We start from the raw sequence: 25,207 nt of genomic DNA on the forward strand, positions 1-25,207 counted from the left end.
CACCGAATGACCCGGGTCATCATCATACATGGGACCCCGGGTCAGGCACAACTCTTGCGTTCTGCTCTTCTATCGAGTTTCTTCAGAGCAAAGTCTGACAGAGCTATTGTGAAGTTTTGGCCTTGGCGTTGTACCTTCCATCTGCTTCCAGGGCAGGCAGGACAGGCTCGGGACATAGATCCAGACCTGCAGAAGAACACAGGATCAAATACAAGGGTGATTATGAAACCAGACATGAAGAAGACTATAGTGCCAGACATGGATGATCATAAAATCAGAGACAGAAGAGGACCAGGGAGGTGTGTCAGATGTGAAGTGGGACATCATATCAGACATGGAAAAGATCACTGGGTCCAACAAGAGAGGTTCTCAGACATGAGGAAGAACACAGAGTCAATAACAGGGACGACTTCAGACATGAAGAAAAAACAACTGTCGGACATAGGAAGGACCACATAGTGAGACACGGGAGGATCGTGGAGATAGACATGGGGAGGATCATGTACTGAGACACTGGGAGGATCATGGAGTCAGACATGGGAGGATCATGGAGTCAGACATGGGAGGATCATGGAGTCAGACATGGGGAGGACCACGTAGTGAGACACTGGAGGACCATGGAGTCAGACACGGGGAGGACCACGTAGTGAGACACTGGAGGACCATGGGGTTAGACACAATGAAGACAACGTTGTCAGACCATGGAGTCAGGCACAGTCAACACAGTGAAGTCAAGACACAGAAGGACCACAGTGCAGCCCCCCCACCCACCCAATGCATGACTCAGCAGACCTTTTATTCGGGAGCAACTTCAGTGTCCTATGTATTTTCTTGGGTCTGAGCCCTCATTTTTACTGTGTTCAGCCAAAACATTAGCTTTACGACAGTCTCCAAATGTCACAGCATCAGAGGAATAGAAGCAGAAAGTAAACCAGAAAGAGCCTCTAGACCTTCTACCCAGTCCAAGGCCACCTAAAAACATCACTTCGAAACATACTTCTTTTATTATTATTATTATTATTATTATTATTATTATTATTATTATTATATGTGTATGTACATGATGGGCAGGAGGTCAGAGAATAACTGGGAAAATGGGTTCTCTCCTTACAACTTTGCGTGGGTTCTGTGGACCAAACTTAGACTGCCAGGCTTCCATAGCAAGAGATGAACCATCTCAGCCACCCAAACACAAGTGTATTTTTCATGCAAGACTAGTCATAGACAGAAAGCCACCAGGCAACCAACTCACCAAAGCTCCTAATTCAGGTAGATTTTCATAAATTAAGTTAGCTTTTCTATTATTATTTCTTGAGGTTCAAATCGAGAGCGTAGAGAAGAAATCCCTCTCTTTTAATGTCTGATTTTTCCTCCCCCCTGACAAAAGCTTGGCTCACCACTGCACGCTCTTTGCTCTGAACTCAGAGAGGCACAGCTGGCTTTTGGCACAAGCAACACCCTTGCTAGCGTGAGGCCTCCTGAGCGGTCAGCCAACCCAACTGCTCACCTTGGGCAGCGACGTTTGCTCCTGTGCAGTTACCTCTCATTCTGGGGTGGATTTAAACATCATCTTCCTGATCAAAGGCTCTTAACTTTGAACTTCAAAAATCCTTTTAATATAAATGAAAAAAAAGTTAGTAAAATCATTTGAATTCTTTGCTAAATGTTGCTCGTCAGTAAAGACAACTCCTCTTTAAAATCATCTCTAAGAGATTAAATACACATTCTGATACAAGATTTTGAAATCTACACAGTCTTTAATAAGAATTTTATCTAAAGTGAATGACAATACCATTAAGAGTTCCAATTAGCAAGATATTTATTTAAGAAAAACTGTGGTATTGAAAAAATTATTGTGAAGCAAACCTGAGGTTGCAAGAAATGGAAGCAACTGCCATCAAAGCCGTCGGGTTTTCCCTTCCTTCGCTTACATATCTTTTCTATTCTGTTCAAAAAAAAGAAAACTGCCAATTAGATGGATTTAAAATTCGACCTAGGAGTGATTTTATTCAAAAGGAAACCATTTTAGCTTGTGAGAGGGTCTGAATACGGAGACTCCCTGCTGGGCACTGATCAGCTATTGATTAGGGGGGGTTGCCAAACTGAATCATCATAGACAAATAATAGGGCCTTCAGCCCAGAGGGCCGGGCCTAAACACATTTGCTATAGGCAAAGCAAAGCCAGCCTTTTGTGGGAAACCAAAGGCCCTGGTCTCTCTGGAGGGAAAGAAATGTTAATTGAAAAATTCCTTAAATAGGTGAAAGCTGCGGTCTGCCCCACATAAAAGGTATGAAATCTCCATCGGGCTGTGAAGAAAGAGCCTGAAGTCTAAGTGGGAGATTTCCCTCTAATGGTGTTGATTAATTCCTATTCACTGCGATGGGTTGGTGGAACAGGCCCTTGACATCTGGACCTCGTGCATAGGGGAGCCTGAATTAATTGTCTCCCTGACAGGGAAAATTAAAACAAAAAGACTTCCTATTGGACATAGAGAAACAAAGACTGCCAAGGTTAGAAAATATCCAACACGGGTCCTTTTCGGGTTTATCTAAAAATTTGTCATTTTGCCATCATGAAGGCTTTTCACTGTGACCATCAGCACCATGACTAGGCAGCATTGCCCCATTGATGAACTGTTCCCTTCCTAAAGTGGAGAATATGTACTACCACTAGAAGTCACAGGCTAGAAGACAGGATCTGGCAGGAGCAGGCAGAGATGAAAGACTGGGCATCAGGTCGTCCTGCGCTGGGTACCCCTGTCCCCACCCCTTCCCTATCCTCATCCCAAGGACAAGAGGGGACCTGGATAAAGTTCTCTGTTCTTTCCTCTCCTCCCTCCCACCCCACTTGACCAGAGTCTCATCATGGGCCAAGGGAGCCGGTGACATGCTGGTCCAAGTGTGTGGAAAGAAAATACTTGAATTCCTTTTGTTTTAGTAAAAGAGAAAAAAAGCACACACAACAAGGGGACAATTGCCAGGGTGTATGGGTATTAGTTAGGCTACCAGGATAACTGAATGCTGAAGCAAGGCCAAGCACTGTGACACAAAGCCCTCAGAGACTCCACAGAGCCACAGGTCTTCACACCCAGAAAAGGCCATAGCTAACAGGTGCTCGTGCAACGGCAATGTGGTCACCAAATGTGCCCCTCCTGTTGTAGACAGCTCTAGCAATGACAGACCATGACGAGCAAAGATTGGAGGGTGCCATCTGCATAAGGGCCAACATCTATAGAACCAGAATCACTGTTTGCTTAATGTCTCCTCTCTCCTGCTCAGTGAAGAGCACATGGAGAGATTCTCATCACTGGCCAGACTAATTTCTGTTCCCTCCTCCCAACCTCCAGGCATTGGCAGCCAAAAGCTACCCAGTTTCTTGGTCTAGGTAGGTAGTAGAGGAAATCATCCAATGGGGTGTGACAGCAAGTAGCTCACTGGGACACTAGAGGAAGACCCACAACCTTCTGTGTTCGTAGAGATGAGTCCACACTGCTAGGAACATAGCTCAAATAGAAGCCAAGCACGGTGTGCAATTGGATGTGGCCCGTTATACCCACTCAAATTAGCTTAACTGGTCAGTAGGATCAAGGGCCTCCTGCGAGTTTTGTTGCTCTGTGTTCTTGAAACCAAACAAGACAAATTCCCTTGTGTCTGTGACATTCTTTCAGGCAAGGTAACCTAGAAAAGACACACGGCTGTGTCTGTCCCCTAACACTGTGTAGTCTTCACCTAAAGAGACACAATGGGGGCTGGGTTTCACAGTCAGACCCTGAGAGAGGCAGGGGAGGAACGAACGGAAGTGCCGAGAGCCGTACACCAAACCTGTGAAGACAGTAACCACCAGGGCTATGGGCCCCAGGCTTTGTACCTTTGCTCTTGGCTTTGGAGGTATCGCTCCTCGGCCAGTCCTGGCTCTCCAAAGCTTAACTTGGGTGTCCCTTCTTTAGGATAGTGAGCCGTGACTACCACTCGGCCAGGCGTGAACTTACCTATAGCTTTGCATGATCTATAGCCTGGCCGCCTTGCACACAGAAAGATCTGGTCCTTTGATAAGGGTATTCTTGCCCCCTAGATACCCATGTCCCTGGAACTAATGTGGGCTGGATTTACCAGCTAATAATAGGTACCAGGATACAAATATCAGGAAGGACTTCGAGTCCTGTCCCCTCATATAGCCCTGTGAGTGGAAACATCCTGGATGTGCTCTGTAGAGAGGGACTGAGGGCTGGCACATCCAAACACCACCACGTTAGTCTCTGTGGAGTCTGTACCAGTATTTACTGAGATCTTTGGGTAAATGGGGGAGAGGTTCTCAGTAAGGCCATTTTTTGTTTGTTTGTTTGTTTGTTTGGCCTTTTTTTTTCAATTGAAGAAGGGCATTTATTGGAGATAAGGAAACACACACATATGCAGTAGGCACACAGAGGAAAAGAGCCTCTGCAATGCAGAGGAGGGACTTGGAAAGCTAAAAACTCCAGTCTCTTTCTGGGAGCTGGGTTTTGATTTTTGGGTTTTGTTTTGTTTTGTTTTTTAAGTCTCTAAAGAGGTTTGCTCCCTTAATTTAGGACTAGTCACTTTGAGAAAACCTTGGATGTTTGACCCAGAACTGTTGTGTGGCATGTTGTTTGAGTCAGTCCATCATCAGGGGAATTGCTGGGGGAGATGAAAGCTGAAAGGACTTTTTAAGACATTTTGTCTCAAGTCAGAGGGGTGATGAAGAAGCTGGCCATCTTGGAAACTCATCACCCTTATTACCTAGACGTGTTGGGGAACATGGGGGTGCAGCAGTCAGAGTGCCTCAGCAGAAAGTCTATCTAAGGGGCCACTGGTTATAAAACTAGCAGACGGTGACGAAGCAGAGCGAGCATCAAGCGGTCATTTGGTGGTGGCTGAGAATCTCTGGAGTTCATCATACAAGAGAGGGAGCAGTTGTAACATAAAATGTGAGATTTTTAGTCCTCTAACTCCTACTGGGCCCACAGTTGGCAAATCCCGGGGCAGCATTGCTCTTATTAAAGGGAAGAGAACAGGCAAGCAAACCATCCAAAGACTCCTTGGCAGACTAGTTGTGGGTACCAATGAGCCTGAGATTTCCCTGCTGCTGTGGTCTATGGCAAGATGGACATGGTGAAGAGGATCATTCGTCTAGTTGAAGAGTTCAAGGAGCCTTTGATCAGCCTATTTAAGTTTGGAAACTAACCATTGGCTTTCTTCTCCTGCAACCTCATGAGCAACGTTAAGAGAGAAGGTTAATGAGAAAACATTTTTGACACCATGGTAAGTTTTGTTTGATAAGATGAGGCATAATTTTGTAGCTGGCTAGACTGTGTACCAGAAATATCAGAATCCCGTAGAAGGCCCATTGACAGGTCTCTGCCCTTGTACCAGCTGTAATATCCAGTGAAGGTGGACAATATGGATCAAACCTGAATAAAACCCAAGTTTCAGTGGTTGAAGTCACAACTAGACATTAATTAGTATCTATAAGTCTGACAGGTTATCTGGCAGCCTCCTTTAGTTGGGGCACATGATCGGTTAGGACACAGGATATCATGTTACATCCTGAGAAGTACTGTTCTAGAAACAGTTATCAGGGAAAGAACCATTGGTGGGAAATAGTTGTCCAAGTCACATCTCATATGGTTAAGTGTAATACATAATTGTGAAAGAAACACAGATATTGGCCATATTAATCAAAGTCATGCTTTCCTGTTGCATGTTTAAGACCATGTAGGTGGCCAAAGTTAATGACCCTCTCTTCGCTGTCAGGGCCAGCTGGAGATCTGGTCCTTGGAGAGTTGCTTGGGTTTGGGAAGAGTCTCTGACCCTCTGGTCTCTTTTTCCAGTTAACTCACCTGTGTGAGGTCAAGTCAAAGTCCTTGCTTGACCGTTGCTTTATTTGGAAGCATGAAGATTTTTTCCTCTTTATTGACCCTCAGCTTTACAGACTGGGACGCACTCAGTGGCATCTCCATGGCCTCCCTGAACAAAAGAACGGTGACTTCTCACAGTTAGGGAACGTTTTCTCTGTGGGTCATTTCTAAATCTTTCTTTCACAGTTAAGTTCCCGCATCAGTGTAGGTCCCCAAATACGGTTATTGACCACCTAGAGGGTCAATTTCTCCAGTTTATTATTTTTGATTAAACTATAATGTTTAGGTGAAGCTTGAGCAGAAACCAAGCACTTTTAAAATAAACTTGATTAGACACACCAAAATCTACTACAGCTGGAGTCCTTGGGTCCATCCTATAAGCAGTTAGCAAGGTTTGGATGATCCCATAGTTAAAAGAAAAGCTAGGCGCAGGGGATTTTAGGGGACTTTTTCTCTCGTTTACAGAATAGCTATAATTGAAGGGTAGTATTGTAATTAAGAGTTCCTCCTGGGGGCTTTTCATTTTTTCCCCCAGAGGATATTTAGACCATGCAGGGGTTGAGAAGGAGACTAAGGCTCTTTTCCTAAGCATCCAAGGACCCAGCTTACTCAAGTTGTACCTGTGAAGGAATCTTGGAGGATGCTGTCCACCCCCATCTATAAAGCAAAAACGAGACTGGACGAGACTGGTGGAGGTTTCCCCAATCCTCCTTGTGTCCCCCAAGTCAGTATCTGAAGAGAGTGACCTAGGTGGCTGGCAGTAGCAGGACCCAAAGACCCCAGGACTGATTTCCTCTTACCCAGGCCTACAGTTCTGTTCCGAAACAGTTTTCACTTATACCCCAGATGTCATTATTGCAAGACCGTCCTTAGCTCTCACCCAATCTCTGCCTTAGGACAGAGTGAGGTGGACAGCTTGAGGCTGATTTCCACCTCCTCTCTAGGACAGATCAAGGTCAGAACAACATGGATTCTGAGCATAGGACCTCTTCTCAGGACCTAAATGATGACCTATTTTCTTGAGTGATGTAAACTTATTCAAAAGTTTCTGCACCCTGAGAAACCTCTCTACTAATGCAATAATCCAGACCAAATCAAACTGAATTAGAAAAAGCCCAGGTTTAATGGATACCAATGCTCCAGGATGGCTTTCCAGCCCCTCAGAGAGGTGCCAGGGACGGAAGACTGGAAAATCACCTGTTTGTTCTCTGGGTTGCTGTTTAAATACCCTGTGGGAGTGGTCCTGAGCATCTCTGGGGAGAGATCACCATTTGCCAGGCTTTCTCAGGGGTGGAGTCTGGACTGAGCCCCCTTCCAGGGGAGGGTGCTTGGAATAAAACTTCCACCTGAACATTCCAGACTCTTTGGATATATGGATGACAGAGGCTGGGAATGAAGACTGAACCCAAACATTTCGGACTTTTGGGGTATTGGGCTGGGGTGAGGCTTTCACCCAAACACTTATGTGGCCCCTAGATTCTGTAGGAGGAAACAGAGCCTCAGTGTGTCTCAAATAGTAACTTAAAGAGTACCAGTCACTTGCCTGAGGGGTCCCTCTGATCTCAAGTCCACTTTGTAGCATTTTAAGCTGTAAATATATATTATTTTTCCTCAGATACAAAGCAAGCATGATAACCACCCCTGCCTTTTTTGTTTTTAGTTTAAAGAATATTACCCAAATTAGGAGTCCTTTTCCAATTTACCATATGTAAATTGGGTTTAAATTCTTGTATCCTAGGGTAGTAAACATAGAAAACAAAACTGAATTAAAAGATATTTTGAAATTGAAAAGAACTCACAAGGTGATCATATTAGGTTATTTTGTTGTTTTTGTTAACCCTTGTTACTGTAACTAAAAGGCTCAAAATTAATACAATACAGAACATTAAGGGAAATAAAACAAACCACCTAGGAGGTCTAGTGTTAGCCCTGAGCCTAATAAAAACAGATGTGATAATAACCAGAGAACACAATACAAATATGAAGTTTTTTATAGGCGCTGCCATCCTTGCTTTATGTCATGTGGTTACCCCTTAACCAAGATGGTGGCCAAGTAGCATGGCTGCCTGCATCTTGATGAAGTTACCGGCAAGCCTTGTGATTGCTTTATCCTCAAAGTGAGCCCAGCTCCCATCGGGCATGAGTCCCTATGGGATCCACCTATCTCACGGGCCTTTGTTCTCTTCTCTTTAAAGAGACACTCTAGTTAGCATGGATGAGGGAGACAGCAGTTTCGATGGTAGGCCACAAAAATTAGGGCGCGGGGGTGGGGGTTCCATCTCAGCTCAGAGTAACTGAAATCAGTTTGAGGTCTCTCTGATAGCTTTTAGAGAGAAGAACTTTAACTATTGTTGTGGTTTCCAACAGTCATTGACCTTTCTCACTCTTCGCATTGTAGAAGGGAAAGAATACAAGACACAAGTGCTTTGTAAATTCCAAAGGTATGTCCATCTCCAGGCAGAGAGGTAACTTTTAAAATTTCCCTGAAGTTGTCTCCCCTTTGAACACACAGATCAGGTGTGTGTTCCAACCAGTGTGGGGTAACATTGTCAGGTGTAGTTTATAGTACAGGGTTATTACCCTGTTTACAGATCTCTAGTGACCAAATATTTTAACTGGCCTCCTACCATACACAGACAGAGTTAGGAGGTCTGAGTGTACCTTCCTTGTTAGGGAGAAGAAAATAAAATCATCAACCCAGTTCCAGGATTGGGAAAGGGTGCCAGCAGCTCAGTAGATGGGACACACCTTCCTTCCTTCCTTCCTTCTATGGTTTGGCCTGATTTCTTATTTTGATGAATCTGGAGCCCTCAAAAGGAGCTCCATATGAGACCCCAAAGTGATACAGTCTAGAGGTCTGGATCGGATTTGTTTTCTCTGGCAGTTAAAGAATGAGAAGGCAGGAATAATCTGAAGAGCAGCAGACAGCAACAGAGAAATGTCAAGCAGCCCAGACAGATTCAGCAGGAAAATGGAAGTGTTTATCGAGACATGCAGCAGACATACAGAGACTAAGAACTTCTCAGTGAGGCCAATCTTGCTGCATGCCTGCTCAAGAGGGTAAAAGGCAGGCTCCTCCAGAAAAACAAGAACAAAAACAGATGAGGGCCAGGGTGGTTTGACTGGGTAGTGGGATTGCTGGGGTTGTGATGGGATCCTTGGATTAATCCTTGATGTATTTATAATGTGATGTATGATGCCGCTACTGAGAAGTGATAGAAACTGAGTAGGGCTAGTTGGAAGAAACCCATCTTGGGGGTTGAGAGATGCCTTTGAAGGGCCTTTCTCTCTCTTTCCCTCTCCCTCTCCCATTCTTCCTTCTTCCCTTTCCTCCCTCCTTCCCTCCCTCTCTCCATTCTCTCCCTCTCCTTCTCACGAGGTGAGCAACTTTATTCCATAATCTATCCCTCATGTGATTTTCTGCCTCAGCACAAACTTATTTTGATGGGACCAAGCAACCAGGACTGACACCCTTGAATCTGTGAGCCCACATAGATTTTTCCCCCTTTGTCATGGCATTGAAAACTAACACAATTAGTGGAATATGTTTCAGAATATCTATGTAATTGAAAGACATCAGAAAATGGAAAGGTCCCCCATGCTCTTGGGTAAGTAGAATTAACATAACAAAAATGGCAGTCTTACCAAAAGCAATCTACAGATTCAATGCAATGCCCAGAAAGATCCTAGCAAATTCTTCACAGACCTCAAAAGAACAATACTCAACTTCATATGGAAAAGCAAAAAGCCCTGGATAGCCAAAACAATCCTGGACAATAAAGAAACTTCTGAAGGCATCACAATCCCTGACTTCAAATTCTACTACAGAGCTACAGTACTAAAAACAGCCTGGTATTGGCGTAAGAACAGACAGGAAGGCCAGTCGAACCAAATTGATCAACCAGGCATAGACTATTATGCAATGAAGCTAGTGTTTAGTGTTTAGCTTACTATATGGTACTCCCTGTCATTGGCTACCCTCAAAATACTATTTTATAATACCTACTGAATGTTCAGATACATAAATATTCTTTTTTTTCCTTTTTTATTGTTTTTATTGAGCTATATATTTTTCTCTGGTCCCCTCCTTCCTCTCTCCTTCCCTTTAACCCTCTCCCATGGTCCCCATGCTCCCACTTTACTCAGGAGATCTTGTCTTTTTCTACTTCCCATGTAGATTAGAACCATGTATGTCTCTCTTAGGGTCCTCATTGTTGTTTAGGTTCTCTAGGATTGTGATTTGTAGGCTGGTTTTCTTTGCTTTATGTTTAAAAACCACTTATGAGTGAGTACATTTGAAGATTTCTGAGGCTGAATTTTCTGCCTGTTTTTAAATTCCTTAAAAAGCAGAAGAAACTGGCCATTACGTCACACACTTTTAATCCCCATAAGTAAGAGATAGAGAAAGATAGATCTCTGTGAAATCCTGTCTCAAAACAAAAACTAACTAACAAAATATTCTGTCAAGGACTTACATGATATGGATAGAGATAACCAACTCTAAGGCCCCTAATTGGCAGTGGGCTTGGTTTTCCTCCTCCGGCCCATGTGGCTTCCTGTCTATCTGCACTGAATGTATGCCCCTACTGTGAACAGGAGAAGTGGAAACTTTTCCCTTTTGTATGCCTACTCTATAGTTCTACCTTTGAAAAATTAGCTTGAGAAAATAAATGTAATGTCAGAAAAATATTTCTTCAAAACAAGTTCATCCCAGCATTATCTGTGAAAGCATTTTTACTATTTAAAATATTTAATTAATATTAAAAAGAAAAAAGTTAAGCAACAAAATCTATCAAATCAACAGAATATTACAAGAAAATGTTTACAAATCAGAGAAAGGTACCCCACAGCAATGCAAATAAGGTTAAGACATAGAGTGACAGGTGATGTATAATTCATAACTCTCTGGAACAATAGCCATGCACACGGGACAGCACAGGGACAGATCCTGCAGATGAAAACCTTTGTGCTCGTCTCTGCTTCTAAATTGTCATAGCAGCTAGTATTTCCAAGTTAGAACAAGCAGTAAGTTTCATTTGAAAGCATCAAAACGGTGCCAAGCTTCTTTCACCTCCAGAAGAAATCCGAAGACCCAAGGTCCTTCACTCTCGCCTTCTGGACTGAGAGTCTTCACGTGTTCCTTGTGCAAGCCAGCCAGGACTTCATGCACAGAGCTAAACCAGTCATGCAGAAGCCATCTCTCAACCCAGGCTGCCTCCGAGCCCTGCAGTGCTTTCTGCAAACTATCCCAGTCTTGGAAGGAGCCTTGAGATGTAAACTATGCAGTGTAGGGAGTCCTAGAGAGAAATAGGCGTATGTTGGAAACAGTTTAAAACAGTTTTGGAACCAGAGGGATGGCTCAGCAAATAAAGGGGCTGCTGCTAAGCCTAAAAGCATGAGTTCAATCCCTGGAACTACATAATAAAAGGAAAGAACTAACTCCTTCAAGTTGTTCATTGACCTCTAAGTGCGCAGCATCTCACAAGTGACTCTCCTCCTTACCCCCAAATAAATAAATATTAAAAAAATTAATTTAAAAAACAGCGTTGTTTATCATAAGATCCATCACTGGGCGTGTCCATGTGTTCTCATTCAACACATACCCTTGAGCACCTCAACTGCTCATATACACACAACCCAGCCACACCCAGACATACACACACATGCAGAACCATGTAGACCCTAGCCCCTCCCGTGCTCATTGTCCTCCCGACACACTCTGCACCTTCTACCGAAATAAAGCATCTATGCAACAAAGTCACCAGTCGAGAACTTCTATCCCAGAAGGTCATCAAGAATTAAATTCTGTCTTTTGTTCACTAGCCTCTCAGATAGGAAACTGCAATTTACAAGAAATTCCTTCAGGCGCACATGGCGACAAAAAAAAAAAACGGGGACATTCTCAGCTGATGCCCTTGTAAAGCCCAAGACAGAGACTGCAAAGGCTTCTGGGTACTCTGTTTGAAAACAGTCGACTCCGTACAATAAGATGATAGATAACATATCGAAACCAGCACGCAAGGCTTTTAAAACTTCGCGTTTGGCATTGAGCAGGATCAATTATTTAAACGCAAACTGAATTAACAAAATATTCAACATATGTTCTTTTTAGATTCTGCTAAATCGGATGAGGCCTCCAAAAGCTGATTTAAGGGTCAATTGTTGAAAGAGTGCAGGCATTCTCTAGAAGGGGTCACATTAAAAGGCAGAGGAGGTGGTCAGCTTAACGTAGCACAGGACACTCAGCTCCCAGAGGAAGGGTGATTAATGCCTACACCTAACCCTGACCTCATCAGACCCTGCTGCCACCATCTGCTGGTTTAATTCCTCCGCAATGCCTGTGTTTGCTGCCTCCTCTGACAAAGGGTGGGGGCAGGGAGGAAATGCTCCCTGTTCAGCACCAGCTCGCTGGTTGGCTGGCTGGCCCCAGCAGAAGGCATCTGTTGCTCAGGGTCTGGCAGCATCTGCTACTGTTTCTCACTTTCCCCACCATGCTGTGAGATACGATTTCTCCCAAAGGTGGCCTTTCCCCGCACATTGTCAATCCCGGCATTGTCTGCCCCGCCTGTTCCCACGGTGCCGTCCTCGCTGCCATGCTGCTGAGCTTTGCTGTTTGTCTGTCTGTAATCCAAGATATTATGTGATTGATTCAAGTCATTAGCCCTTCCCTATGCGCTGGGACATTCAATTAGGCTCAGAGGCAGGCAGCTCTGATTGGGAAGGTTTCTATCCCAGGAAACTCGAAGGCTTGGGATGATCCACAGGGTGCCGGCATAAACAAACCTAATATCCAGAAGGAAATGGCTTTGGCAAGCCTGCTTTCACTTCTTGGATTTTCTTTTAAAATGCAGCATAGGACGCATTGCTTTTCTCGGGATTCCGACACAGGTACTGAGCATTGTAACAGGCACGCATCAATATTATTATTCAAGAATCTATTCTTAAAACACCTTCTGTTGACAGGATGTGGTTTGATTGATGATGCATGCGCCATCCCAAGCTGCCACCTTCCTGTCTACTCCAGGCACATCCCCTGCTTCTGGAGACTTTTAGAGTTGGCATCTCTCCTTCCTCCTATAGCTATTTCTAATTCTAATGCTATCTTTATCACAAAGAGAATAGAGAAGAATCAAGGGTTCTCTCATTCTGGACATTCAGAGTCCAGGGGAGGCCTCATACCTGAATACCACCCTTCCCGTAGTGATAGAGAGGTCTTGAACCCCTGAAAGTCACAGAGCAACATGAAGAAGCTGCTGTTGCCCAGATATGCAGTGTTCTACACTTCAAGGCTCTAAAACTATCCAATTGTTTTGCATACAGAAGTGATTGCTAAAGAAGAAGTTCTACAGAGGACTGAACCACACAAGGAGAACTAAAAAAGAAGAAGAAAAGTACTGGTTTCCTTTAAAAGAATTTAATGTTCATAGTAATAATATACCAAGTACTCAGTAATGCTTGAGTATTCTAAATTTGCACTTAAGAGGCAATTTGTTGACATGGAATTTTCATTCCCTCCGCACTGACCCCATGCAAATAAGAATATGCCTCACACATAGTAGTGCTGTACTAACAACCAACAGGCAGAACTCTGCCTGACCTGGGCTACCGGGGTGTTGTGACCATAAGCTCCAGAGGAAAAAGAAAAAGACCACACACAAGAAGAGAACCACAGCTCCACTGTACTCCTGGGGTGATCAAGAGGATGGGTTCGCTCAGCCTGACAAAGCAGGTTGAAGCTCCAAGTCTAAGGGTACCATGAAGAGCCTAGGAATGCCCAAGCTTGCTAGAGCATTGATCTCTGCCTGGGGCTCTTCCTAGGTTGCCACTCTGCCCAGGGAATCTCATTTCCAGTTTCAAGTCACAGTTTCTACTTGTGGTCACCTCTGAGACATTCTCTGACCACACATCCAAAACAAATGCCACCCAGTACCTCATTGGAACCTGGGTCAGTCACTGGGTACCCCTGTTCCTGCTCCTGCTGAGTGACAGATCCATGCAGGTTTGTGGGGCAGAGAAGAAATAAAAGCAAGGACATAGAGATTTGAAGCCTGCTGGTGTCTGAGGCCTCTACTTCCCATCAGGGTTAGGGTTAAATTTAGGTTTGTGGTTTACATGCCTAGAACTCTGCATCCATGACCTATGCTGGTGCCTTCTTCAAGATTATCCCTGCTGAACTCAGTTCATGATATTATACAACGAGGTGGGGCTGGACTCTCACTCAGAAGAAACTACACATAGGAGTCAAGGTACAAGTACCCCATCACAAACAGGGAGCTCTACAGTGTGGCCTTCTGCAGAAGGAGCCTCCCTCTTTCTGTTTTTGTTTGTTTGTTTGCTTTGGTGTTTTGTTTTGTTTTGTTTGTTTTTCTTTTTGTCACCCAGCTCTCTTGTACAGTGGATCCCTGGGAGCAGAAATCCCCATAGCTTCCAGGGACACTATAAAGAAACCATCAATAAAATCACCCTAAACCCCAAGGTCCTCAACACTCTCTTGGTGAGAACTGGGTAGCATCAGGATATACAGGTGCCTGAAGAACGTGCAGTATGATTAATAGGATGGGGCTCAAGAAACATCTACACAGTCCACAGGCGCAGAGGCCCAACAAAACCTCTCTTGGTTTGCCCTAGAGCTCTCATGGGAAGAAATTAAACCTGAAGGAACATTGTGAAACTACACCACTAACAAGTAAACCTGGAAGGCCACATTTCTATGGGTGTTACTTGATCACCCGACATTTATCGGCCGGAAGCAGGGTGAATCAACCTAGCCTCATTAGTACCAGCATTCCTCTCATCATGGTTTATACAAATCTTCCTTGTCTATAACCCAACGAGAGGGCAGGGAAGGATCTGCAATTGATGGAGGAAGGTCATTGGCTAATAAAGGAACTGCCTTGGCCCATTTTATTGGTTAGAAGATAGGTGGGAGGAGTAAACAGAACAGAACGCTGGGAGGAAGAGGGAAGAGGAAGTGAGCTCAGACTCAACAGCTCTGCTCTCTGGAGCAGAGACGCCATGCCCCGCTCCCGGGCAGACACACGCCATGAAGCTCCGACCCAGGATGGACTAGGCTAGAATCTTCCCGGTAAGACCGGTTCTCACAGATTATTAGAGATGGGTTGATCGGGATATCAGAATTAGCCAGTAAGGGCTAGAGCTAAAGGGCCAAGCAGTGTTTAAATGAATACAGTTTGTGTGTTGTTATTTCGGGTAAAGCTAGCCGTGAGGGCGGCCAGGTGCTGGGGACGCAGCCCCACCACCCTTATTACTACACACAATGGGGACTCAGCCACATATACATATCCTATAGTAGTCGGCAAAGTCTCTAAACAAGTACAGGTGATTTCACTTTAGGGACAGGGATCTGACAACCCCGGCCACTCAGATTTCTCTTGGACCATGGCAAGAGGCAGTAGGTCTAAGCGATGAGCCTCCCTGTAAGGGAGAAGATAGCTGGGCATAGTGTGGACACAGGGTGGGCTGTGCCTAGAGGCTCACTGCCAGAAAGTCACTCTGTATCAGGTGCTAAAGTCAGTGGTGAGGACCAAGAGCTCTTGCAGCCTACCCTCCCTAGTCAGAAAGATGCTTGCAGCTCTTAGTACCAGCTCAAACCCCAAGGGGCTTGACAGTGTCATCATGGTATTGACTTGTGTGTCTCTCTTTGTCTCACCTTTCCTTACTTTGAGGAATCACCTACAATGGGGCTCTAAGGAATGTTCTCTGCTTTTCCATGGCCCCACCATAAGGCACTCTGCAGAAGCAACTTTACCACAGATAAAGCATGAACAACAAACCCCTCCTAGTCCCTCAGGACCCAAAGCTACATTGTTGGCCTTGTGGCCCTAGAAGGAGCACCTCAAGATGCCAGGAGGACATTCCTGGCCTCTGCACCTGCAGGAAAACCCCCAGAGAAGTCCTGTGAGTGTGGCAACCCCTTAGAAGCCCACATGCCAGACTATCTTAGCTGGGGCTTCCATTGCTACAATGAAACACCATAACCAAAAAACAAGCTGGGGGGGAAAGGGTTTATTTGGCTTAAACTTCTAGATCTTAGTCCATCACTGGAGGAAGCCAGAACAGGAGCTCCAGTGGGGCTAGAACCTGGAGGCAGGAGCTGGTGCAGAGGCCATGGAGGGTGCAGCTTACTGGCTTGTTTTCCTTGGCCTGCTCACCCTGCTTTCCCATAGAACCCAGACCACCATCCACTGTCAGCTAGTCCCTCCGCCCCTCACCCCGGTCACTAATTGAGAAAATGCCTTACAGCTGGAGCTCATGGAGGCATTTCCTCAGCTGAGGCTCCTTCCTTACTAATGGCTCTAACTTGTGTCAAGTTGACACACAAAGCCAGCCAGTACACAAATCCAGAAAGCCAACACTGTGGGAGTCTCTTAACTTTCCTTGAAGGTTATTAGAATTTCTTGCTATGAAGAAGTTGTCAAGGAAATTGTGAGTTCAAGTCTCTACACCTGGATACAAGTTTAGAGCCTTGTGTGTTGGCGTGGGGCAGGCTGGCCAGTGGTGGTGACCCTCATGATGGAGGTGATGGTGTTGGATACATTTATCATTAGTTCACCTTTTTTGTCTCTAGTTATGCTATTTATAGAAATGGTCTATTCATCTCACTTCATTCTATGAGAAAGTGGAGATAGATTTTTGAGAGAAGAAACAAAGTTACAGGAAGAGGACACTTTTAAATATCAGCTAGAAAGTCATGTATCCAGAGGAAAACTTTTGGATTCTGTAAAACCATGTGTTCATAATTTTGAGCTACTATATTTTAATTAAGAAGTTTCCTGATGTTCCCACCCAAAAAATGAGTCCCAATTCTAGCCAAGTCGTACTCAACAGAACCATTGTATTTAGGTGATTGATTTAATGAACTGAAAAGTCAAATATAAAAAGAGGAGTAAGCAAAAGACACTGGGTGCTCACTGACTGGTTTACGGCTCCCAGTGTAGACTTTCAGCAAAACACAAGTTGTGGTCCCTAGGACTCAAAGAGATCCCCAAAGATCATCCTGAACCATAAATAGGATCCACAAGGGCCTCCCTCACCCCACTTGTCTGTCATGAAGATTGCTTCAAAGCCATTTATTTATGGATCAAGTCACAGTGTTGACTTTCGTTCCAAATGAAAGAGGCCTGTAAGATGTTATATCTCTTTATCCCACAGTCTGACTCTTGACAGATCTTATGGCTTTAGGTCTGGTGAGGGGCCCTTTCCTGAAGAATTAGGTATGTGCCTCCAGGAATAACCTTGAGCAACTTCCAAACATGGCTGACAATGTTCAGAAGACCAGATACCTTGCAGATACAGCCCAGACCTTGATCTCCCTTATCCCCTCCTGACGCCAGCATATATGATAAGATGGAGTTTTCTAGTATAACCCTTGCTCTCTGAAGTCCATGTGGACTTGCCTTTGGACCCTGGGAAAACAGAGTCATTCAAAGTGAGAATTGGGAGACCTTTTACTGAGAGGCAGATGGGGAACATCATAATTCACGGCTGCTCATTATCCATTAAACATGTGAACTCATTGGACAGTCTACTCCCTGACAGAAAGGGGAATACAGCCTCTGTACACGGAGGTCAGGTGCCACGCAGGTGAGGTGCATTGAGGTCAGGCTTGACTTATCATAAAACAAAGCCAGGATTTAAATTTTTAGTCCAGCAAGCTTCTGCTTGTTCTTTGTTGAAACTTACAAGAGAATCAAAATATGTCACCTATTTATCTGTTGCATCCGAAATATTGTGTAAAGAACCACATGGTTACGGAGCTGTGTGCTACTTATGAGTTTTCAACTCTTATTTCCTTTGGTCTCCAGCTATGAGTTCTGCCGGCTAGCAATGGCAAGCCAAGAACCCTGTAATTATCCTTGAAAAGTCATGGTAAATAAGCCGCTCATTTGTCTGTGACGGTACAGATACCACTGAGAGACAGGTGGGACCACTGTTAGCGGAGCAGCTGGGAAGGGCAGGCTCACAGCAGTGAGGATGCTCAGTCTGTGGAAGCTGGACCAGCATGGGCAAGTGCCCTGACTGTCTTGAAGCTGACTCCACATGGATAGAGGTCAATGATCTGATGGCAATGACGATTCCTAATACATATATACCAACTCAGTAAATTTTTTATCTTTTCGATTAGCTGACCACAAGCCAAATAAGTTCTAAATATGGCCAAGAACTGTTCTAGACTCAGGAAAGAGATGGGAAGTTATTCATCTCTGTAGAAGAGCAGACATACATCCTACAGGCTTGCTAAAGGAACATTAGCCATATACTGTAATTGAGGAAAGGCTTCCTGGGGGAGTGGACATGGAGGATATATAGGGCTTTCTTAGGATCACAACATGTAAAATATAGTTTGTGGAGTTAGCTAGAGCCAGCAGGTCCTGTCCAGCCCAAGTGTAAAGCTCGCTGAGGAGCTAACTCTCCAGAGAAGGTACATAAAACCCCACAACTGCTCAAACTCCATGGAGTAAGGCCTCAGCTGGCCCAGATGAGCTTCTCAGATGGAACCCAGATCATACTCAACAAAGATGACGCCCCGTGACAAACTGTGACTGCAGGGAACCAATCATTCTCAAGTAAATCTATTGGTGACGATACCTGAGGCCCGACTGTCACGTGAACATTTGGGAAGCGGAGCCTCTGTGTGCCATAATCATCCTGGAGAACTATAATTGTGACATACAGACATTTTCAAACTGCTGACCTCATCCACCAGAGTTCTCTGCTCAAGGACACAAGATGGGAAAGAAGAAACAGGCTCACCTCCTGTCTTCCTTTAAATGGCTTTATTTTATTTTCTGTGCCTGCCTGTGTGTATGTGAACCAAGTGCATGCCTGATGCCCAGAGAGGTTCATTAGATGTGGTCAGATTCCCCAGAAGTGGAGTAACTGTGAGCCTTGTAATTACTAGGAATCAACCTGAGACCTCTTCTTATAGTGACAAGCGCTCTTAACCACTGAACCATCTGTCCAGTTCTCGCTGCTCATTCTTAATTCTTGTGTCTCTTTGGAGCGAGCCTCAAGTAGCCCACGTTGTCTTCAAACTCACTATGTAGGAGAAAGGGATATTACTGATCTTCCTTCCTCCACCTCCAAAGTGCTGGGATTACATGTGCTCATTCCCCATCTGCTTCTCCTTGTATTTCTTCTTCCTCCTCATCCCACTTTGTGGTCCCCAGCCAGGAGCTCATTTGTGACAGTGAGTCAACAATGCTCGCTCAGAGAGCAGCCATGGGCTTCTGGAGTGACTTCACCCCCTGAAAACTGAGGGTTTTGTCTCCACGCAGCCAGCTGTTCCTGTCGGCCCAGGCACATGGCACTTTGGGGCCTCCCCAAGGCTGTCATCAGCACAAAACACATGGGGTAAAAATAAACCTTCATGCCAATAAATGAGCAAAGGAAAATAGAATTTCTTTTTTTGGTTTACTGCTGCCACACATAGACCTACATTGGGGATGGGCTGAGGCACTCGGAGCTCTTGGTTCCACCCTCAGCTGACTCCTGGGAAGCTGAGAAGGTTAACAAACACCGGCACACTCCACGCTCTGTGGCCAGCGTGTGCTGCTGCTGCTGCTTGCAATACCACAGCCCTTTCACAGGAGTAAAATGCAATAGATACTCCTGGTCATTGATACCTGGTTCCGTTCTTCAAACAGCTCACAGTCCTGTCTGGCACAGATGTAAACTCTTCAAGAGTTGAAGTAAAGCAGCAGAGACATATGCCCAGGACATCAGTAAACTTTCTTACAAACTTATTTGCTTCCAAGAATGCTCTGAGCTATAAAAACAAAGTATGACCCAGGAGATAGCACTTTTTCTAAGCAAAATAAACATGAAAGCTGAGAATTCATATAGAATATGTCTCTGAGCTCGCCCACATCTGCTTTTAGCATCAACCTTTCTAGAAGTAAATAAAGTAGCAACTACTATCCCTCCTTTTCACAGAGAGGAAGAGGGGGGCAAAGTCAGGCAGAGGATTCAAATGGGGCTGATGGCGGCATCCTGTGAGGATGCTGTTGGCCAAGGCCCAAGCCCTCATGAGACCCATGGTGCTTCAAACTCCTCAGGTACCTTGCCATGCAACTAGACGGTTGCCATAGCAACAGGGAAGGGGTGCACAATTCCACCTTCTCTTCTCAGCTAGCTTGGTCAGTCTCTGGAAGGAAATTCTAAGGCAAAACCAACTGACAAGTACTGCTTTGACACCAAGCCGCCAGCGTCACAAAAATGTTCAAAGTACTTGCCAAGTTTCTCTGGAGCATTTGCTGCCGAAAGTCTTCTGATTACATAAAAAGACCAAAGAAGACAGCAAGCTCCTAGACAGTGTATCTGGGTCACAATGTCCAAGCTTGAGTGAGAGATTCAGATAGCAGTGGAGAAATCTCAAATTGATGAATGTGTGGGACACCTCCTAAGTCTCCTCTTGAGCCAAAACCCAGAGAAGAGTTTGACAGCAACAGAGCAGATGCAGGCACCAACTTCATCACTAGAAAAACACTCTCACCTCTATGAGCTTCCAATCCATGCATCTACAGGAAGCAAGGCCAGCCGTTTAGAACTCCCTAGAAGGATGGTGTGTAAGGGACTGAGCTGGTGGCCGGCACTTGACTTTAACTGGCATTGGCCTAGTTTTCTCTATGCATTGGATACAGGTTATTTGGTAAATTCCATGCATACAGATTAAAACATAGAGCTAATCACTCGTTACTGACCAGCAATCGCCCCAGGAAACTAAGTCAAGCCCTGGACATTGACAACTCTGGGCAGAAACCAGACCATGAACTGAGAAATCAAAGCTGACGTTGGAATTTCTGAGCTGCTTCCCAGCTTATACTGCAGAGAGGAGTCATACAGGATCTCCTTCTATGGCTGAAATAATTTTTAAGAGATTGGTGGGTTGGACAGCTACCCACTATAGCAGCTAAATGTACCTTTGGTCCACAAACAGCAACATGTATCAAGATAGAAATAAACAAGGTTTTAGGAAGAAAATAACATTTTAAATCCTTAATTTTCCTGACATATTCTGATAAGAGCTACAGCAACATTAAAAAGGGAATGTTTATTATGTAATAAGTTCATAAGAAAATCTTCACTATGCTACTAGAAAGTGGAAAAAGAAAAATCATTAATCTTACAACACAACAGCACACTGGGGTATTCACATGCAGGAGCAGCACAGTGGGGATGGCACACTCACTCGGGGATGGCACACTCACCCGGGGATGGCACACTCACCCGGGGATGGTACACTCACCCGGGGATGGCACACTCACCCGGGGATGGCACACTCGGGGATGGTACACTCAGGGATGGCACACTCGGGGATGGTACACTCAGGGATGGCACACTCACTCGGGGATGGCACACTCACCCGGGGATGGCACACTCACTCGGGGATGGCACACTCACCCGGGGATGGCACACTCACCCGGGGATGGCACACTCACCCGGGGATGGCACACTCACCCGGGGATGGTACACTCACTCGGGGATGGTACACTCGGGGATGGTACACTCAGGGATGGCACACTCGGGCATGGCACACTCACCCGGGGATGGCACACTCGGGGATGGTACACTCAGGGATGGCACACTCAGGGATGGCACACTCACTCAAGGATGGCACACTCACCCGGGGATGGTACACTCACTCGGGGTTGGCACACTCACCTGGGGATGGCACACTCGGGGATGGTACACTCACCTGGGGATGGCACACTCACCCGGGGATGGCACACTCACCCGGGGATGGTACACTCGGGGATGGTACACTCGGGGATGGCACACTCACCCGGGGATGGCACACTCACTCGGGGATGGCACACTCACCCGGGGATGGCACACTCACTCGGGGATGGCACACTCACTCAGGGATGGTACACTCACCCGGGGATGGTACACTCACTCGGGGATGGCACACTCGGGGATGGTACACTCACTCGGGGATGGCACACTCACCCGGGGATGGCACACTCACTCGGGGATGGCACACTCGGGGATGGTACACTCGGGGATGGTACACTCAGGGATGGCACACTCACTCGGGGATGGCACACTCACTCGGGGATGGTACACTCGGGGATGGTACACTCGGGGATGGTACACTCAGGGATGGCACACTCACTCGGGGATGGCACACTCACTCGGGGATGGCACACTCGGGGATGGTACACTCGGGGATGGTACACTCAGGGATGGCACACTCGGGGATGGTACACTCAGGGATGGCACACTCACTTGGGGATGGCACACTCACTCAGGGATGGCACACTCAGAGATGGCACACTCACTCAGGGATGGCACACTCACTCAGGGATGGTACACTCGGGGATGGTACACTCGGGGATGGTACACTCAGGGATGGTACACTCGGGGATGGCACACTCACCCGGGGATGGCACACTCACTCGGGGATGGCACACTCACCCGGGGATGGCACACTCACGCGGGGATGGCACACTCACTCGGGGATGGCACACTCAGAGATGGCACACTCACTCAGGGATGGCACACTCACTCAGGGATGGTACACTCGGGGATGGTACACTCGGGGATGGCACACTCGGGGATGGTACACTCGGGGATGGTACACTCGGGGATGGCACACTCGGGGAAGGCACACTCACCCGGGGATGGAACACCCGGGGATGGTACACTCGGGGATGGCACACTCACTCAGGGATGGTACACTCAGGGATGGCACACTCGGGGATGGTACACTCAGGGACGGCACACTCGGGGATGGTACACTCGGGGATGGTACACTCAGGGATGGTACACTCGGGGATGGTACACTCAGGGATGGCACACTCGGGGATGGTACACTCGGGGACAGCACACACTGAGGGCAACACACTGTTGCTAGTACACTCTCGGCGGTACACTGGGGGCAGCACACTCAGGCATCCCACACCATGACCCCCCCCACACACACACACCCTGGACATAGCACACCTACTTAGACGCAGCACACTTAGGCATCTGCCCAGATCTCCTTGGGCCCATCATGTGAGCAGGCTGTTTTTAAGAGTTGAGTCAGAAGCTGCAGGTTTGCACCTCGGTCCCCCTTGGATCAATTCCTGAGCCACCAAGGCACCAAGGTGAAGGGTGACATGGACAGACTTTAGATCCTTTTCCATGGCATAGCATACACACACTGTACTGGGGGAAGGGTCTGTACTCAGGAAAGCTGTCTTTCAAAAAAAAAAAAAAGTAGGTGCTTCTCTTGACCAGATTAGAGCCTGATACCGTGGTCAAGGGAAGATGTAGGAGGAACACTCCACACCCCAAAACCCAGGATGCAGCGAAGCCAGGACACTTGATGAGATGCATGGGGTTCAGCTCCCCTCATCAGAGAGGTCTACCCAAGATCCCTCTGACCTGTGTTGTGGATGTTTGTCCTCTGAGCATGGGTCTGTTCGTAAGCAGATGGTACAAGCACACAAGTGAAGGAAGGCAGACATGAAGGGAGTCCCACAGGCCAACGTCCTCAGAAAAGACCTCCACAAAAGCCACCTGCAAAGGGCTGACCCTGTCTGGAATCAGTGAAACTTCTCCTGCTAGCCCATGCCATTAGCATTTGGGGAAAAACTAAAAAGTGAATATCAAACAATTTTAATGTTCATTTAACTGGTGTTATTTACTCTTTAAAAACAGTCTAGGATCTAGGCAGTGAGGAGAAGCAGGGTGGTGGCTGAGAGGCAGATATGAACAAGGAGCTCTAACTCCCAGATCCCTTTCCTGCGACCTGAGAAAGGCAGAGCAGTTGGGATACGGCAGGCTGCCCACCATTATTCTGTGCTGACACCACCCACCCCTTGCCTGGGATTTGGGCCGTAGTTGTTTGAAACAGGCATTCACGTCCTTTTTGTTTTTCAAAGAGGTCAAAGATTGGAGGCCTAAGATGAAGAGGCCAGAAACTCGATGTGGCTTCTTAGAAAATAGCCCTCCTACCAGGAGAAATACTTCTGTCAAAAGAAGTCAAAGCCAACCAGATGTCACCGGCTTTTTTTTTTCATATGTCCCCTCAACAGCTGGCAAGACTATCAGTTTAAATTATTCGGTACGAGCATACACTTTCTATTTGTCCCCAGATAAAGGGATTTAGGCATTGTTTGTCAGTTAGGGGTGGAGAAAGCTCTGGAATGGACTTTTCTAGACAGTCAGCACATGATTGGTTCTCCGTTGCCTGCACCATCTCCAGCTGTGGCTGCAGCTCCTGTAATTTAAGGACAATTCCCTGGACTGAGCAGACTCGGCAGCCCGCGCCACCTGTCCACACAGCTGCATCTACTGGTGGACACCAAGCTACTGCATGTCAAGAGTTTCCCATGGTTCTTGCAGTGCCTGTCCCACTTGGCATCTGATCTAGAATGTTCTTTCGCCTCCAATCATGCAGGCTTGTGTGATTTCCTGGAGGGCTTGGTTGGTTCCAGTTTCAGGCAGCACCTGTTTATCTCAGGAATATTGCTACACTTCATTCACCTCAACAGAGAGGTCTCAGAAGTCGCCCACTGAGGAAAAGCCTAGGACAGAGGAGCTTTGGATTCCCTGGTTGATGATGGTGATGATGCATCTGGAGAAGGTACGATGGGGCCACTTACTCCTCGCTGTGTGACTCTCACTGAAAGGAGGGGGTTTGCTGTAGTTATGGGTAGAGGTGAGATCAGATTGGATTAGACCGGATCCTACATACAGACTGAGGTATTAAGGGCAGAAGAAAGACAGAGATGGGATACATCTACACACCGGAGGAAACCAAAGACTTTAGCATCTGTAGAGGCTCAGGGAAGCCAGAAATGATTCTCAAGGGAAGCCCACCCTGCCTTCCAGATCTTAGACATCCGTTCTTTTGCACTGTGAAAGAGTGGATTGTGACCCTTGTCTACTCAATGTGCAGTATTAGTTATAGAGATTGTAGGGAAAACCAAAGAGAGATAGAAAGTACTAACATGGAGAACTCAGGGTAAGGAGAATATTAAGGCCCCCAAAGAGTTTGACTTCTCCTTGATGGAGGCCAACCTGCTATGAAATAGGACCCCTAGAATAATTGAGACCAATTTTATGAGATCAGTGCCCCAAGACATGTCCTCAGCACCACAGGCAGGAAGTCTTACCCCAAAGGAGCTTCCAGAGACCTGGAATCTTAGTCACTGCTCCATTGCTGTGAAGAGACACCATGACCAAGGTAACTCTTACGAAAGAAAACATTTAATTCGGGGTTTGCTTACAGTTTCAGAGGTTTAGTCCTTTGTCATCACGGTGGGGATCATAGAGCCATGCTGGCAGATATTAGAGCAGCAGCTGACAGCTACATCCTA

The 25,207-nt window shown here is 46.2% G+C and overlaps 1 long non-coding RNA gene across 1 annotated transcript; it reads right to left on the bottom strand.

Annotated features, from left to right (window-relative positions):
• Nucleotides 1–1,516: 1,516 nt before the first annotated feature.
• On the bottom strand, nucleotides 1,517–25,207 carry LOC121466279. The gene is made up of 3 exons (XR_005976752.1): nucleotides 25,118–25,207; nucleotides 1,867–1,945; nucleotides 1,517–1,610 (listed from the first exon to the last, which is right to left on the bottom strand). It is a non-coding gene; the product is annotated as an uncharacterized LOC121466279 (long non-coding RNA).

This window comes from Microtus oregoni, unplaced genomic scaffold (assembly GCF_018167655.1).
Source record: "Microtus oregoni isolate MIOR12 unplaced genomic scaffold, Mior012 000033F_ref0000390, whole genome shotgun sequence".
NCBI lineage: Eukaryota > Metazoa > Chordata > Mammalia > Rodentia > Cricetidae > Microtus > Microtus oregoni.